Source organism: Oncorhynchus gorbuscha, linkage group LG23 (assembly GCF_021184085.1).
Source record: "Oncorhynchus gorbuscha isolate QuinsamMale2020 ecotype Even-year linkage group LG23, OgorEven_v1.0, whole genome shotgun sequence".
Classification (NCBI taxonomy): Eukaryota; Metazoa; Chordata; class Actinopteri; order Salmoniformes; family Salmonidae; genus Oncorhynchus; species Oncorhynchus gorbuscha.
In genome coordinates this window covers 24,549,914-24,564,430 of record NC_060195.1, presented here as the reverse complement: position 1 = coordinate 24,564,430, position 14,517 = coordinate 24,549,914, and the positions used below count along the sequence as shown (strand labels likewise).

Genomic DNA, 14,517 nt, shown 5'->3' with positions numbered 1-14,517 from the left:
GAACTGTATAGGTGACAGAACTGTATAGGTGACAGAACGGTATAGGTGACAGAACGGTATAGGTGACAGAACGGTATAGGTGACAGAACGGTATAGGTGACAGAACGGTATAGGTGACAGAACTGTATAGGTGACAGAACTGTATAGGTGACAGAACTGTATAGGTGACAGAATGGTATAGGTGACAGAATGGTATAGGTGACAGAACGGTATAGGTGACAGAACGGTATAAGTGACAGAACGGTATAGGTGACAGAACTGTATAGGTGACAGAACGGTATTGGTTACAGAACGGTATAGGTGACAGAACTGTATAGGTGACAGAACGGTATTGGTTACAGAACGGTATAAGTGACAGAACGGTATAGGTGACAGAACTGTATAGGTGACAGAACGGTATTGGTTACAGAACGGTATTGGTTACAGAACGGTATAGGTGACAGAACGGTATAGGTGACAGAACGGTATAGGTGACAGAACTGTATAGGTGACAGAACTAGGTGACAGAACGGTATAGGTGACAGAACGGTATAGGTGACAGAACCGTAGAATGTATGGTGACTGAAGTCGGTATAGGTGAAATGGCAGAACGGTATAGGTGACAGAACTGTATAGGTGACAGAACTATATAGATGACAGAACTGTATAGGTGACAGAACAGAACTGTAACAGAACTGTATAGGTGACAGAACTATAGGTGACAGAACGGTATAGGTGACAGAACGGTATAGGTGACAGAACTGACAGAACGGTATTGGTATAGGTGACAGAACTGTATAGGTGACAGAACTGTATAGGTGACAGAACGGTATAGGTGTATAGGTGACAGAACTATAGTGACAGAACGGTAGGTGACAGAACTATATAGATAACAGAACTGTATAGGTGACAGAACGGTATAGGTAACAGAACTGTATAGGTGACAGAACGGTATAGGTGACAGAACTGTATAGGTGACAGAACTGTATAGGTGACAGAACTGTATAGGTGACAGAACGGTATAGGTGACAGAACGGTATAGGTGACAGAACTGTATAGGTGACAGAACGGTATAGGTGACAGAACTGTATAGGTGACAGAACGGTATAGGTGACAGAACGGTATAGGTGACAGAACTGTATAGGTGACAGAACGGTATAGGTGACAGAACTGTATAGGTGACAGAACTGTATAGGTGAATTGAACGGTATAGGTGACAGAACGGTATAGGTGACAGAACGGTATAGGTGACAGAACTGTATTGGTTACAGAACTGTATAGGTGACAGAACTGTATAGGTGAATTGAACGGTATAGGTGAATTGAACGGTATAGATGACAGAACGGTATAGGTGACAGAACGGTATAGGTGACAGAACTATATAGATAACAGAACTGTATAGGTGACTGAACTATATAGGTGACAGAACTGTATATGTGACAGAACTATATAGGTGACAGAACTGTATAGGTGACAGAACTGTATAGGTGACAGAACTGTATAGGTGACAGAACTATATAGGTATCACACTAAACCCACTGACCGCTGGCTATGTCCCTTTCATCTTCAAGAGAGCGAGAGTTGCACCCCTTCTGAAAAAACCTACACTCGATCCCTCCGATGTCAACAATTACAGACCAGTATCCCTTCTTTCTTTTCTCTCCAAAACTCTTGAACGTGCCGTCCTTGGCCAGCTCTCCCGCTATCTCTCTCTGAATGACCTTCTTGATCCAAATCAGTCAGGTTTCAAGACTAGTCATTCAACTGAGACTGCTCTCCTCTGTATCACGGAGGCGCTCCGCACTGCTAAAGCTAACTCTCTCTCCTCTGCTCTCATCCTTCTAGATCTATCGGCTGCCTTCGATACTGTGAACCATCAGATTCTCCTCTCCACCCTCTCCGAGTTGGGCATCTCCGGCGCGGCCCACGCTTGGATTGCGTCCTACCTGACAGGTCGCTCCTACCAGGTGGCGTGGCGAGAATCTGTCTCCTCACCACGCGCTCTCACCACTGGTGTCCCCCAGGGCTCTGTTCTAGGCCCTCTCCTATTCTCGCTATACACCAAGTCACTTGGCTCTGTCATAACCTCACATGGTCTCTCCTATCATTGCTATGCAGACGACACACAACTAATCTTCTCCTTTCCCCCTTCTGATGACCAGGTGGCGAATCGCATCTCTGCATGTCTGGCAGACATATCAGTGTGGATGACGGATCACCACCTCAAGCTGAACCTCGGCAAGACGGAGCTGCTCTTCCTCCCGGGGAAGGACTGCCCGTTCCATGATCTCGCCATCACGGTTGACAACTCCATTGTGTCCTCCTCCCAGAGCGCTAAGAACCTTGGTGTGATCCTGGACAACACCCTGTCGTTCTCAACCAACATCAAGGCGGTGGCCCGTTCCTGTAGGTTCATGCTCTACAACATCCGCAGAGTACGACCCTGCTTCACACAGGAAGCGGCGCAGGTCCTAATCCAGGCACTTGTCATCTGCCGTCTGGATTACTGCAACTCGCTGTTGGCTGGGCTCCCTGCCTGTGCCATTAAACCCCTTCAACTCATCCAGAACGCCGCAGCCCGTCTGGTGTTCAACCTTCCCAAGTTCTCTCACGTCACCCCGCTCCTCCGTTCTCTCCACTGGCTTCCAGTTGAAGCTCGCATCTGCTACAAGACCATGGTGCTTGCCTACGGAGCTGTGAGGGGAACGGCACCTCAGTACCTCCAGGCTCTGATCAGGCCCTACACCCAAACAAGGGCACTGCGTTCATCCACCTCTGGCCTGCTCGCCTCCCTACCACTGAGGAAGTACAGCTCCCGCTCAGCCCAGTCAAAACTGTTCGCTGCTCTGGCCCCCCAATGGTGGAACAAACTCCCTCACGACGCCAGGACAGCGGAGTCAATCACCACCTTCCGGAGACACCTGAAACCCCACCTCTTTAAGGAATACCTAGGATAGGATAAGTATTCCCCCCCCTTTAAGATTTAGATGCACTATTGTAAAGTGACTGTTCCACTGGATGTCATAAGGTGAATTCACCAATTTGTAAGTCGCTCTGGATAAGAGCGTCTGCTAAATGACTTAAATGTAATGTAAAGTAAATGTGACAGAACTATATAGGTGACATAACTATATAATTGCAAGAACTGTATAGATGACAGAACTGTATAGGTGAGATAACTATATAGGTGAGATAACTGTATAGGTGATTTGAACTGTGTAGGTGAATTGAACTGTATAGGTGAATTGAACTGTATAGGTGACATAACTATATAGGTGACAGAACTGTATAGGTGACAGAACTATATAGGTGACAGAACTATATAGGTGACAGAACTATATAGGTGACAGAACTATATAGGTGACAGAACTAAATAGGTGACAGAACTGTATTGGTGATAGAAATATATAGGCGATTGAACTGCCTGATAAACTCATTATATCTTTAAATTCTAAAATGCATGTCTTCTCTGTGTTAAAATGCATAATCTATTTTGCCAGAGCATTAAACCAACATAAAATAAACAACTTGTTAAAAGGAATAATTTCAGAACGTCGTCCCCACAGTGACCGTACTTACATACCCCAACCAGAAACCATGGATTACAGGCAACATCCTCACTGAGCTAAAGGCTAGAGCTGCCACATTCAAGGAGCGGGACTCTAACCCGGAAGCTTATAAGAAATCCCGCTATGCCCTCCGACGAACCATCAAAAGTGCAAAGTGTCAATACAGGACTAAGATTGAATCGCACTACACCGGCTTCGACACACGTCGGGTGTGGCAGGGCTTGCAAACTATTACAGACTACAAAGGGAAGCACCGCTGAGAGCTACCCAGTGACACAAGCCTACCTGATGAGCTAAACTACTTCTATGCTCGCTTTGAGGCAAATAACACTGAAACACCCACGAGAGCACTGGCTGTTCTGGACAATGGTGTGATCACGCTCTCCACAGCCGATGTGAGTGAGACCTTCACACAGGTCAACATTCACAAGGCCGCAAGGCCAGACGGATTACCAGGACGTTTACTGCGAGCATATGCTGACCAACTGGCAAGTGTCTTCACTGACATTATCAACCTCTCCCTCTCCGAGTCTGTAATATCAACATTTTTTAAGCAGACCACCATTGTCCCTGTGCCCAAGAATACTAAGGTAACCTGCCTAAATGACTACCGATCGTAGCACTCACATCTGTAGCCATGAAGTGCTTTGAAAGGCTCGGCATGGCTCACATCAATACCATTATCCTAGAAACCCTAGACCCACTCCAATTTCCATACGGCCCTAACAGATCCACAGATGATGTAATCTCTATTGCATTCCACACTGCCCTTTCCCACCTGGACAAAAGGAACGCCTATTTGAGAATACTATTCATTGACTACAGCACAGCGTTAAACACCATAGTGCCCTCAAAGCTCATCAATAAGTTAAGCACCCTGGGACTAAACACCCCCCTCTGCAACTGGATCCTAGACTTCCTGATGGGCCGCCCCCAGGAGATAAGGGTAGGTAACACACCCGCCACGCTGATCCTCAACACAGGGGCCCCTCAGGGTTGCGTACTCAGTCCCCTCCTGTACTCCCTGTTCACTCATGACTGCACGGCCAGGCACGACTCCAACACCATCATTAAGTTTGCTGATGACGCAACAGTGGTAGGCCTGACCACCAACAACGACGAGACAGCCTATAGGGAGGAGGTCAGAGACCTGGCCGGGTGGTGCCAGGAAAACAACCTCTCCCTCAACGTGATCAAGACAAAAGGAGTTGATTGTGGACTACAGGAAATGGAGGACCGAGCACGTCCCCATTCTCATGGACGGGGCTGTAGTGGAGCAGGTTGAGAGCTTCAAGTTCTTTGGTGTCCATATCACACTAAACTAACATGGTCCAAGCACACCAAGACAGTCATGAAGATGGAACGACAAAACCTATTTCCCCTCAAGAGACTGAAAAGATTTTGCACGGGTCTTCACATCCTCAAAAGGTTCTACATCTGCACCATCGAGAGCATCCTGATGGGTTGCATCACTGTCTGGTATAGCAACCGCTCGGCCTCCGACTACAAGGCACCACAGAGGGTAATGTGTACGGCCCATTACATCACCGGGGCCAAGCTTCCTGCCATCCAGGACCTCTATACCAGGCGGTGTCAGAGGAAGGCCCCAAAAATTGTTGAAGACTCCAGCCAGCCTAGTCATAGACTGTTCCCTCTGCTACCACACGGCAAGTAGTACCGGAGCGCCAAGTCTAGGTCCAAGGGGCTTCTAAATAGCTTCTACCCCCAAGCCATAAGACTACTGAACATCTAATCAAATGACTATTTGCATTGCACCCCCCCCCCCCTTTTACGCTGCTGCTCCTCTCTATTATTATCTATGCATAGTCACTTTAATAACTCTGCCTACATGTACATATTACCTCAATTATCTCGACTAACCGGTGCCGCCGCACATTGACTCTGTACCGGTACCCCTTGTATACAGTCTCGCTATTATTATTTTACTGCTGCTCTTTAACTACTTGTTACTTTTATTTCTTATTCTTATTCATATTTTTTAAACTGCATTGTTGGTTAGGGGCTTGTAAGTAAGCATTTCACTGTAAGGTCTACACCTGCTGTATTCGGCACATGTGACTAATAAAATTTGATTTGAAGTCTGAACTTTCAAAGCCAATTTAAACTGTCAGAATATTACCTATGGTTAATGTAATCCTTGTATAATACAAGACAAATGTGCAGCATGAAAAGCTTAAATTGCTGTTGCACTGCATATAAAAATGCCTGTATTGAATATAAAGTGCAAAGTCGGTGAAAATATTGACTCCGCATTCACTGTATACACAACCACTAATGATATAAAGAGCAATAAGGTTAGCTTGTTCTGCATATCTGGCAGAGTGCAGTTAACTCCATCCATTCACCAGGAGACTCAGAGTAACCTTCAACTCAAGGACAGAGTAAAAGATAGTAAGTTATGAATTTTATTTGATCTTTTTGGCCACCATTTAATTTGGTCTCTCCATTGTATGAGGGATGAAGCGGGGACCCCTCATCCATCTTGGGGAGGACAGCCGCAGCTTTAGCATTCAAATGAAAGCTATCATTCTTGTCAAGTAAGGAGCCAGAGAGAGCACACATGCCTGCAGACCCACAGCCACTTAATATTCTCCATCCGGCAGGACAACCCTCACTGGACGCCGGCACCTCAGCAGCCCCTGGGCTCATGTAGGTCACCTCGTCCGGACCCCTATCTGCAGCAGCACCTTGCTCCTGAGAGCTCAGCCCCCTCAGCTCAGCGGCCCAAGAGATAACACTCCTACACACAAATGAAGTAGTAACATATTGTTATTGGCCATGCTTAGGCCTATTAATAATACTCTTCAAAGGGAATGCATCAAACAGTGTGGCTATGGTATGGGAATGTTCTGTTCATGCAGGCACAGTGAACATGTTATTTACCATTGCAGTTTGGTACTGCACATCTGCAAATTCCCATGCAGAATTCTGCTCATGAACTTAAAGTAAGCAACCCTGGGCTGCTCTGAGGAAAGTCCATATGATCATTGCTTTCTTTATCATAGTACTTAGCATATTTAGCTTTTTAAAGGAGGGGTAAAATGATCAAATATTATGGTATTTAAGATCTAACAAATAATTTCCCATCCGGTTGCACTGTTTAGCACCCTGTCTGTTTCCATTGATGGATTTTCAGTGCTCCTGTTGCAATATTCAGTATGCTTGTTAATATCCACTTTTCAAATGAACTACAGCGAGATGCTGAGCTTTCATGTGTTGTAAATGGATTCAGAGTTACATTTTCATTGGAAATGACACTACTGGAGCAGGCTGTGAAATATTTCCTTCAGAGCAGTAACGTCTGTAATGTTTTCCAATGGCCATCTGAAAACATGCCAAAACATGCCAGCGTATTATCACAGCTACTTATTTCGTAAGTAAAGTGGTCAAACGATATAGGATATCTCAAAGGACAGGAATATAAAATACAGGTATTGGGTCTGTGTGAATGGTTCTCTGCTTTTAGAAGGTAAATTCACTAACCCTTCCATTGTTTAACACCTATATTGAACTGCACATTTCCCAGTTACCCACTGATATGTGTAAAAGGACAAGGAGAAACATTGTGTTTTGGAGCTAAGACACAGAGTGAGCAGAGGCTGTGTTAGTGTCGCATGTGATAGTCTAATCAGAGCTGTGTATAATTTGAGAGTGTATTGAAACACATTGACACTGCTCATTGAACTTATTACTGCTTGACATACATATCCAGAATGATGTTTGTTGCTTGTCAATACATTATATATCTTTTTTGAAGACATACAGATCCGACTCCACTTCGTAATAGTCCCACTCCCCAACAGCAGTCTTAGCATCCTCTTGAGTGCAATTGCATCAGTAATGTGTAGTCTGAAGGTATTAGCACCCCTAATACCCATTTAGTTAGACCTACTAATATCCATGTAGTTAGACCTACTAATACCCATGTAGTTAGACCTACTAATACCCATGTAGTTAGACATACTAATACCCATCTAGTTAGACCTACTAATACCCATGTAGTTAGACCTACTAATACCCATGTAGTTAGACCTACTAATACCCATGTAGTTAGACCTACTAATATCCATGTAGTTAGACCTACTAATATCCATGTAGTTAGACCTACTAATATCCATGTAGTTAGACCTACTAATACCCATGTAGTTAGACCTACTAATACCCATGTAGTTAGACCTACTAATACCCATGTAGTTAGACCTACTAATACCCATGTAGTTAGACCTACTAATACCCACGTAGTTAGACCTACTAATACCCACGTAGTTAGACCTACTAATACCCACGTAGTTAGACCTACTAATACCCACGTAGTTAGACCTACTAATACCCATGTAGTTAGACCTACTAATACTAATTTAGTTATACCTACTAATACTCATTTAGTTATACCTAATAATACCCATGTAGTTAGACCTACTAATACCCATGTAGTTAGACCTACTAATACTAATTTAGTTATACCTACTAATACTCATTTAGTTATACCTAATAATACCCATGTGGTTAGACCTACTAATACCCATTTAGTTAGACCTACTAATACCCATTTAGTTAGACCTACTAATACCCATTTAGTTAGACCTACTAATACCCATTTAGTTAGACCTACTAATACCCATTTAGTTAGACCTACTAATACCCATTTAGTTAGACCTACTAATACCCATGTAGTTAGACCTACTAATACTAATTTAGTTATACCTACTAATACTCATTTAGTTATACCTACTAATACCCATGTAGTTAGACCTACTAATTCCCATGTAGTTAGACCTACTAATACTCATTTAGTTATGCCTAATAATACCCATGTAGTTAGACCTACTAATACCCATGTAGTTAGACCTACTAATACCCATTTAGTTAGACCTACTAATACCCATTTAGTTAGACCTACTAATACCCATGTAGTTAGACCTACTAATACTCATTTAGTTATACCTACTAATACTCATTTAGTTATACCTACTAATACTCATTTAGTTATACCTAATAATACCCATGTAGTTAGACCTACTAATACCCATGTAGTTAGACCTACTAATACCCATGTAGTTAGACCTACTAATACTCATGTGGTTAGACCTACTGTCACGCCTTGGTCATTGTATTTTGTGTTTTTGTTATATGTTTGGGTAGGCCAGGGTGTGACATGGGTTTATATGTTGTATTCGTATTGGGATTTGTATTATTTGGGATTGCGGCTGATTAGGGGTCTCTTGTCTCTGTGTTGTAGTCACCAGATAGGCTGTAATTAGTTTCACGTTCCGTTCTGTTGTTTTTTTGTATTTAGTTCAGTTATTTCATGTACCGCGATACTTTCATTAAAGTCATGAGTAACCTATACGCTGCATTTCGGTCTGACTCTCTTCATTCAACAGACGAACGCCTTTACACCTACATGGGTATTACCCATGTAGTTAGACCTACTAATACTCATTTCAGACAGAATATGTGGTATGTTACCTATAAAAATATTTATATGACCCCCTTTCAAAAGGGATCCCTTATTTAGCGTATTTACATATTTTGCAGGTATACATTCCTCTTTTACAAAGTATTCAACATTATTCTGACCTCTGGACAGAGAAAATTATTTTATTGGGTTCAGCATTCAAAGGTGCTTATTCGTGGCTGGTGTTACCTAATCTGCTTCTATTGCATTTGTAGAAGTGGCAGGGGGAATACTTTGAAACAGTTACATTGTTTCGGTCTTTGTCAGGTTATACCATCTGCTAGGATGGGATTTTACATTCACAGAGATCTAGAGAACAGCATATGTGCTTGTTTGATACAATCTTGCTACAGACATCAAAACACCAATGGACAAAAAAACAACTTCTCCCAAATATGTCTACAAAGGTAACATTATGCTTTGCGAAATTTCTCCTCCTCAAGAATATATTACATAAAGTTCAACTACTGAATAGATCAACTTGCCTTTTTCTTGTTCCAACAATGTTCCAATACTGTGTGGACTTATTTTATCTCCCTTGATTGACGTGTATCATTTAGACAATGGTTGACTATCGGCTCTGAGCGCATACAGAAACTCAGATAAAGCTCAACATCTCCAAAAGTTTTGAATCAAAGCTATTAAGTTTTTTTTGCGGTCACCTGCTTTAGGCGAGGTATGATCACCCTTGACGAGTTGCTATGGAAATTAATCCCTTATCAACTTATAGAAGTGTCATTAAATAAATTAAAATCACATTCTCCAACCCCTCCAGTTATCTTGGATAATTACTTAATCTCTATTTGTGAGAGTGGCCCCTGGTCTCCTGTTGGACTGGGCTGTGGGGAGGTCTCCAGTGTGGATTGAGATAGTAATGAGGTCATTCCAGGCACTATGGGGGACTGGCTACTCCACAGGTGGGCGTAGCGCTCACATTCCATTAGGCCAAGCGTATGCACATTGCTCCTCACCACATCCTCAAATTAGAGTCCTAATCAGCTGCATTCAATGTCATTATCCTTCGATGTGAACACAAGCTGCTTAACAAACAAACAAATTGACACGACACAAAATAAAACAAAGGTGAAGGGATTAGTAATGGTCAGTGTCCCTGTGAGAGAGAAGTGCCCCAACCAGAGGCATCCAACCCACAACATACTCAGCACCAGCACAACAACCAGAGGCATCCAACCCACAACAAACTCAGCACCAGCTCAACAACCAGAGGCATCCAACCCACAACAAACTCAGCACCAGCACAACAACCAGAGGCATCCAACCCACAACAAACTCAGCACCAGCACAACAACCAGAGGCATCCAACCCACAACAAACTCAGCACCAGCACAACAACCAGAGGCATCCAACCCACAACAAACTCAGCACCAGCACAACAACCAGAGGCATCCAACCCACAACAAACTCAGCACCAGCACAACAACCAGAGGCATCCAACCCACAACAAACTCAGCACCAGCACAACAACCAGAGGCATCCAACCCACAACATACTCAGCACCAGCACAACAACCAGAGGCATCCAACCCACAACAAACTCAGCACCAGCACAACAACCAGAGGCATCCAACCCACAACAAACTCAGCACCAGCTCAACAACCAGAGGCATCCAACCCACAACAAACTCAGCACCAGCACAACAACCAGAGGCATCCAACCCACAACAAACTCAGCACCAGCACAACAACATTATAAAGCATCACCTCCGCAGAAGGATCTCTTCTTCATTTATTTGTTTAATAAAAAATGTCACCACAACAAGAGGGGTACTTGTGTACACGTACAGCCAGTTTACAAGGTATTCCTCAAGCATAACATATTCCAAGCAGAGGGCAAAATTACCTTTAAAAGTTCAATGCAGCCATTTAAAAAAAAATCAAATCATTTCTGGGTAACAATGAATGACCTTACTATGATCGTTTTCAATCAAGAAGAAACAAAAATAGCTTCTTAGCAACCAAATTTCAATCAGTCAATCAAATGTATTTACAAAGCCCTTTTTACATCAGCAGATGTCACAAAGTGCTATACAGAAGCCCAGCCTAAAACCCCAAACAGAAAGCAATGCAGATGTAGACGCAATAAAAAGGCAGGAACCTAGGAAGAAACCTAGAGAGGAGCCAGCCTCTGAGGGGTGGCCAGTCCTCTTCTGGCTGTGCCGGGTGGAAATTATAAGAGTACGTGGCCATTAAGGCCAGATTGTTCTTCAAAATGTTTAAATGTTCATAGATGACCAGCATGGTCAAATAATAATCACAGTGGTTGTAGAGGATGCAACAGGTCAGTACCTCAGGAGTAAATGTCAGTTGTCTTTTCATAGCTGAGCAAAGGGCAATTTCTCAAGCAAGAATTTTGATAGAACTGTCTGGGAGTGGTCTGAGTGGGAAAACAAATGAGCTGTTGTTGGCAGAGAGGTCTGGAACGGTCTTTCTTATTGGTCTATTAACTCATTCACTGCATGGTGATGTCACCATGGAAGGTCAAATCTCCATCCCACCTAAACATGCTGCAATGTCAGGCGGTCTTTTCAAACAGCTCTTACACTAAAGGGCATTATCATAATTTTACAGAATTGTTACAACCTCATAGTGTGGAAATGCATGTATATATAAAACACAGGGAAAAGCATGTTTTTGACTGTACTGGGCCTCTCTTTCAGAGATTAAAAGAGATTAAACTGATGTTCCTTGGCTGATGTGATGCGAACTCCTGCTTGCTTCTTTGTTTTAATTAGCAGAAGTATCATTATTACCTGGGTCAAGTAGCTAGTGATCAAAAGGCGGTTATTTATTATAAAAAGTATTACCTTGGAGGTTTAGGGGCCTTGTGTGACTAAGCTTGTGTTGTCCTACAGTAAGTATTTAAGCTGTAAGGGAGAGCTGTGACATGGCAAACAACGGAGGTCAAAAGATCATGTGATCACAGAGCCACACCCACACCATAGATGTTATCACACCAATACCAAATAGATGATCACACTGTTACATCTATCAGAAGATACAGCACACACTTACTGTATGTGGATATGATTCACATGATAAAATATACAACATGTATGTGTATAGCTAGGGTTGCAAGATTTCGGTCACTTTCCCAAAGTATTCCAGAAATCCTGGTCAGTGGATTCAGGATTTCCATCTTATTACCTCCTGATTCTAGTAAATCTTGGAACAGGGATTTCAGGAAAACCTGGGAACGTTTCCAGAATTTGACAAACTTATATAATGTAGCCTTAAATGTTCACTGACCATGTGAACTGACTCTGGTCCTTAGATATGGTCACCCAGCTATGACCTGTTAATATTTTATGAAGCTCTCCATCACCTACTATGAAAACTCAACCAATCAATAAAGCTTTATTTGGCGAGACGTTTAGTTGAGTGCATGCATGGAGAGAGCAATGAATGGGCAAGCATACCTTCGGGACATCTTAATGACTAACTGAAGATGCCACGAACTACTGTATGTAGCTGACAGTTACATGGATTCACTACTGTACATCTCTGTGGATAAAACAGAAGGGACTGTCATAGTCATTTCTCCATAAGCATGGGTTTTGTCAGCACTTAATTTAAGAGTTTGAAAGCACGAGATGGGAAGCATACAGCTTCAACAAGTTAGTTAAAGTACTGTAGGATTCTCTCTCTCTCTCGCTCATCATACACAACAAACAACTCTTGCTAGGGCAATGCTCATCATACACAACAAACAACTCTTGCTAGGGCAATGCTCATCATACACAACAAACAACTCTTGCTAGGGCAATGATCATCATACACAACAAACAACTCTCGCTAGGGACAGTGCTCATCATACACAACAAACAACTCTTGCTAGGGCAATGCTCATCATACACAACAAACAACTCTTGCAAGGGACAATGCTCATCATACACAACAAACAACTCTTGCTAAGGACAGTGCTCATTATACACAACAAACAACTCTTGCTAGGGCAATGCTCATCATACACAACAAACAACTCTTGCTAGGGCAATGCTCATCATACACAACAAACAACTCTTGCTAGGGCAATGCTCATCATACACAACAAACAACTCTTGCTAAGGACAGTGCTCATCATACACAACAAACAACTCTTGCTAGGGCAATGCTCATCATACACAACAAACAACTCTTGCTAGGGACAGTGCTCATCATACACAACAAACAACTTTGCTAAGGACAGTGCTCATCATACACAACAAACAACTCTTGCTAGGGACAGTGCTCATCATACACAACAAACAACTCTTGCTAAGGACAGTGCTCATCATACACAACAAACAACTCTTGCTAGGGCAATGCTCATCATACACAACAAACAACTCTTGCTAAGGACAGTGCTCATCATACACAACAAACAACTCTTGCTAAGGACAGTGCTCATTATACACAACAAACAAATCTTGCTAGGGCAATGCTCATCATACACAACAAACAACTCTTGCTAGGGCAATGCTCATCATACACAACAAACAACTCTTGCTAGGGCAATGCTCATCATACACAACAAAAAACTCTTGCTAGGGCAATGCTCATCATACACAACAAACAACTCTTGCTAGGGCAATGCTCATCATACACAACAAACAACTCTTGCTAGGGCAATACTCATCATACACAACAAACAACTCTTGCTAGGGCAATGCTCATCATACACAACAAACAACTCTTGCTAGGGCAATGCTCATCATACACAACAAACAACTCTTGCTAGGGCAATGCTCATCATACACAACCAACAACTCTTGCTAGGGCAATGCTCATCATACACAACAAACAACTCTTGCTAGGGCAATGCTCATCATACACAACAAACAACTCTTGCTAGGGCAATACTCATCATACACAACAAACAACTCTTGCTAGGGCAATGCTCATCATACACAACCAACAACTCTTGCTAGGGCAATGCTCATCATACACAACAAACAACTCTTGCTAAGGACAGTGCTCATTATACACAACAAACAACTCTTGCTAGGGCAATGCTCATCATACACAACAAACAACTCTTGCTAAGGACAGTGCTCATTATACACAACAAACAACTCTTGCTAAGGACAGTGGTCATTATACACAACAAACAACTCTTGCTAGGGCAATGCTCATCATACACAACAAACAACTCTTGCTAAGGACAGTGCTCATTATACACAACAAACAACTCTTGCTAGGGCAATGCTCATCATACACAACAAACAACTCTTGCTAAGGACAGTGCTCATCATACACAACAAACAACTCTTGCTAGGGCAATGCTCATCATACACAACAAACAACTCTTGCTAGGGCAATGCTCATCATACACAACAAACAACTCTTGCTAGGGACAGTGCTCATCATACACAACAAACAACTCTTGCTAGGGGAATACTCATCAACCCGAAGTACTTCCGGGTTGGAGCGAGCGGTCGCATCCCCACTTCGGTCCGCAGGTAGTATAACTTTTCATTACATTTCATTACAT

The 14,517-nt window shown here is 42.8% G+C and overlaps 1 protein-coding gene across 1 annotated transcript in view; it reads right to left on the bottom strand.

Annotated features, from left to right (window-relative positions):
- Window positions 1-14,517, bottom strand: part of LOC124010643 (X-linked interleukin-1 receptor accessory protein-like 2) — a 193,180-nt gene that overhangs the window by 90,392 nt on the left and 88,271 nt on the right. The gene's annotated exons all lie outside the window — the stretch shown is intronic.